This window comes from Notamacropus eugenii, chromosome 5, assembly GCF_028372415.1.
Source record: "Notamacropus eugenii isolate mMacEug1 chromosome 5, mMacEug1.pri_v2, whole genome shotgun sequence".
In the NCBI taxonomy this organism is placed as follows: Eukaryota; Metazoa; Chordata; class Mammalia; order Diprotodontia; family Macropodidae; genus Notamacropus; species Notamacropus eugenii.
In genome coordinates this window covers 161588128-161593028 of record NC_092876.1, presented here as the reverse complement: position 1 = coordinate 161593028, position 4901 = coordinate 161588128, and the positions used below count along the sequence as shown (strand labels likewise).

Sequence of the window (4901 nt, the reverse complement as noted above, 5' to 3'; positions counted from 1 at the left end):
TCTGTTGATTGCCTCCAGCTGTTTCCAGCCTTTGATTCTCCTTTGATTCCCTTCCTGAACTTCTTCTCCCATCACTCTAGACTACCAGACTTCCTCCCCCTACCCCCCACCCCTCCTATAGCTTTTTCTGTATTTAAGTTCCATCTTGCCTCTATGAAGGCGCTCAGATTCAAACCAGCTCAGACTCTGTCTAGCTGGGATTCTATCTGACCCGCTTGTGAATACAAGCGTCACAAATGTTTAGGCTTTTTAGAGGCAACCCAATTTGGCGAATCTTTAATAAACTTTGTTTTCTTTGGCTTTAAGAAGGCTTGAGTTGAGTTCATTTGAGCACAACCTGGACTGTCAGTATTTTGGGGTACCCATCACCCTGAAACCTCGTCAGTGGGAGAGAGGTTGGCCTCCTAAAATCTCTTGGAGAATCTCCCCTCTTGGGGACCTCCTGGTGAGACTTTTTCACCTGGAAGGAGGCTTCTCCAGAGGAACTGTAAGCAGAGATCTGGCTTTCCCCTTGACTTTACATTTCACAATTTTGAATCTGAGTTAGAAGGTAAGCTCCCTGTTGGGGAAATGTTACGATTTTGTCTGCCTATATTTGTCTTGGGGCTGTTTTGTGTTCAGTATGATAATTTGGAAATAATTGGTGATATGAAATCTGGGAAAATCCCCTAGGGATAATTCCTTGAAGGAATTTTTTTCCTCAAAGAAGAACCTTAATTGAGATTGGGGATTGATCAGAGTATGCATACCATATTGACATTCTTTAGAACCTATAAAGAACTGGAAATGCTTGTCTTCCTAGTTGGAGAGGAGAATAATTAAAACATGGAGCAAATTATCTTAAATCTCATGATTGGCTTGAAAAAGAGATTTTTATGTGTTCACACTGATTCCCTTTGGAGCTCCATTACTGGTGCTTACCATCATTGTATCTGTGAATATCAAGCTGTTTTCTTCCCATGACCTTATCAGCTTGGAAAGTTTTTTGTCTATGTGAAATCTTCACAGTGACAGTCTCTGTCTTCCTCCTGACTCTGACCAAGTTAGAAAGCAGGCAAGAGATACAGATTAAGAAGGAATCTGTAGGGAATTTATAGTGTCACAAACTAATCAGAGACTGAAATGCAGTTTCTCTACTGTGAATTTCCAAATTGTGGTTTGAATGCTTTTATAAATGCTAATATAGCTACGTGAGTTTCAGGGCAATATTCTATAGAAATTTGTTTTAAAGAAAAAAGATGTAGATTTGAGAAAAAAGAAACAGATGAGATAAGCACTGGATGTCTCTCTCTGGGTATTTCCCTTCTGCCACTCAAATTAAAAAAAATGTAGAAGTTATTAGGTGGAATTTAGGATTAGATCTACTGAATCATCCTCGTGATGTAGAAATAATTAACTTTACTTTTGTTAATCAATTCCTGCTAGAGATGAAATGGTATTTGTATGCTTTAGGGCTTGGTTGGCAAGAAAAGGGTTTAGGGAACTAAAGACCATTGTCCTACATGCATGTCAGTGTAAGAACAAAGAAAGGGAAATCACTATTGGGCTACATTTCAAAGCAAATTTACAATTTTAATTTTAAGAACTGTCTTTCTTTTTGACCCCACAGAATAGGTTTGTTTAAATCAAGGAGTGACTGGAGGGTGAGTGAAACTTAATCCTTATCTTTTTTTATCCCGATTGTATTTAAGAAATTTGAAGAATTTCAAATTTAAGAAAAGTGAAATATTTGGACCTGAAGGAAGGAGCATATAGAAAAAAGAGAGGCCAAGGAATAGGAATTTGGCCAGTCCAAAGACCCTTCATACTAAAACGATGATAGTGGGCTTTTCAAATTTAAGAAAAGTGAAATATTTGGACCTGAAGGAAGGAGCATATAGAAAAAAGAGAGGCCAAGGAATAGGAATTTGGCCAGTCCAAAGACCCTTCATACTAAAACGATGATAGTGGGCTTCAGCCCTCCATTCCTGTGGCATACCTTCTTCCTAACCCAGTCCCTGGAGGATTTAGCACTACTCTAGAAGACAGCAGAGGAATAAAAGGGAGCTCAGCAGGGCCTTCCTGGGGGTGGAGCTGATGAAGTTGAGGGGTGATAGGGGACCCCAAAAAACTGACAGTCGGAGTCAAGCTCAAATGAATTCGACTCAAGCCTTCTTAAAGCCAAAGAAAACAAAGTTTATTAAAGATTCACCAAATTGGGTTGCCTCTTAAGGAGCCTAAGCATTTGTAACGCTTGTGTTTACAAGCAGGCCAGGTAGAATCCCAGCTAGACAGAGTCTGAGCTGGATTGAATCTGAGCGCCTTCATGAAGGCAAGATGGAACTTAAATACAGAAAAGAGTATAGGAGGGATCTGGGGGGTGGTCTGGTAGTTCAGGATGATGGGAGGAGGGGTTTAGGAAGGGTCTTGAGGAGAAGTCCAAGGAGGGAATCCAAGGCGGGGGAGGGCTGTGGTCAAAGGCTGGAAACAGCTGGAGGCTATCAGGAGATGTCAGACTATGGAGGGTTTGGGTGGGAAGCAGGTGGGGCAATCCATAGAACCTGGATAGGGACTGTATGGGAATGGATACAGATCTTGATGGGAGTGGTTGGCAACCTGGGGAATGGGGTTTTGATGGGATCAAGGGTGGGGGGGTGCAACAGAGACCTGAGTAGAATGATAATGAAAAGCCCATGGGTTTCCTGAGACTGCCAGAACAAATGGGAAGATTAGATTTGAGTAAGAAAGGCCAGATTAAGTGGGAAGATTCAAGGGGAGCTCAAGGAGGCTCCCAGAGTCTGAACCCCATCAGATCCAAAGTCCAAATGGGTAGACCAACCCAGCAGTTTACAAGTTTTCATCCTCACTGGTCTACCAAGGTCTGGCAGTCTTTTCCTTAGGACGTGGTAGAGGTAGGAGCCACAGAGAATGCTGTATGTTTGCAGAATCATAGTAGGGAAGATCCTGGGGGTCAGATTAGCACTGAGGCCTCTTGAGTCCTGAAGGGATTGCTCAGTAGGCTGATTTAGATGGTTTAAGGAGGTGGCCTGTTTTATGTTGCTTCTGGAAGGTTGGGGCTCATTTCCCTGCAGCTTCCTCACTAGCAGTTCGCTGCTTCATGGAGACACATCTCTGATTTGCCTAGAGAACCACTCCTCTGCAGAATTCCCACTACCATTCCTTGACTACTCTACAACCACAGAGACTTCCACACCCCCTTCAAATTTAGCACTGGCTCTAGGGCTTTCCTAGACTTCCCCAAGCAGCTCCACTACCTTAGTCTGACTAATAGAGTCTGTGCCCTGTTTTCTGGAGCCCAGGGGACATTCTTCCAAGATCTCACCTGCCTTTAGCTTCCCCTGGTGGCAGTAGAGAGCTCCAAGTTTCCTCAAGGCTGCTGATCTTGCATGCTTTGTATCAGCCTCCATGTTCAGCATAAGTTATGCTGTCCTGGTGCCGGTTTTTGTTTATTTCCTCTCACTCCTCTGCATGCATCCATAAGGACCTGTGGTCCATCATCCACATACCCAAACTCTTGCACATGGGCGTGGGTTAGAATCTCCTTGTACAGTGTCAGATTCTGCATATTTTCCTTGTTTCAGGTAGCAGGAGGCAAGGTTGTTCTTGGTGTGGGCCACATTCAGATTGTTCCATCCCAAATGGCCCTCATAGATGGCCAGGGCCTGGCCGTAGTACTACTCTACTGCTTCATATTTGCCCTGGTTCTGACACAGGAAGGCCAGGTTGTTCAGTTGCTTTGCCATATCTGGGTGGTCAATGCCCAAGACCTTTTCTAAGATTTCCAGGGCTTGCTGATACAGTGGCTCTGCTTCCTTACACTTGCTCCTCTTCTCATACAGTACAGTCAAATTGTTGAGAGTGGCAGCCACCCCTGGGTGGTCCTGGCCCAGGGTGCTCTCAGGGATGCTCAGCAAGTGGGCTGCCTCCTTATATTTGTTCTGGTCCCAATAGACCAAGGTAAGGATGTTGAGCACGGTAGCAACTTGAGGGTGGCCTCTGCAGAGTGGCACTGCCACTTCATATTGGCCCTGAGTTGCGTACTGGATCACCAGGTTGTGCAGGGTCTGCAACCTCCCTTGGATCTCATAACCCCCACGATGAGCAGCTCAAACGCCCATGGGCAAATCATGACTGGACTCTTTCTCCTCCACATGGGGTCCATCTTCATCATACTGCCGAAGCTGCCCCATGAACTCCAGGTGCTTTTTCTCCTCTTCCAACTGGACTACTGTCTGTTCACTGTGCTGCAGGTGCTGCTGGGTACCTGCCAGTTCATCTCTAAGCCACTGGCTCTCCTGACATAATTGTTGCATCTAGACCCTAAGCTTCTGATTTTCTGACTCCACTGTGACCAGGTGGTTTGCCAGAGACAGCATCACCTGTGCTTCTCCCAGACCCAGCTCAATGTTTTTCATGGATCGGTGAAGCTGCTGGGCTTTCTCCTTTACTAGTCCAGCTTCATGGCCCTCATGCTACAGGAACTGCCTAGCATGAGCCAGGCTCTGTAATACTGCTTGGTACTTGCTTTTCAGTGCTTCCAAGCCCTGGCTCACCAGTTGAGTGCTCCCCAGGATCTCCTCTTGGCTCCACTTCTCATTGATGGCTCTTCCCACTGTCCCAGCACCAGCCCCAACATCCCAGGCTGGAGGATCCCAACCCTTGGTATGTCCATATGTTCATCAGTCCACTCAATCCCCTTCTGGGACTGTCCCTTAAATCAGTCCTTACTTTTAAATAGTTTATAAGTAAAATTGATTTTAAATATTAGAAATTATAAATTCATATTTGAGTTCTGAAACTTAAAAAATAAATCACTCAGGGTGGCATGAGAAAGGAATTGATGAGTTAAAAAATACCACCCAGTATGTCTATGAGGGAAAAAATTAAGAAAAAGAAAAATC

At 44.6% G+C, this 4901-nt stretch overlaps 1 pseudogene; it reads right to left on the bottom strand.

Moving 5' to 3' along the window:
- Positions 1-2747: 2747 nt before the first annotated feature.
- Positions 2748-4636, bottom strand: LOC140503196 (kinesin light chain-like; annotated as a pseudogene).
- Positions 4637-4901: the final 265 nt, after the last annotated feature.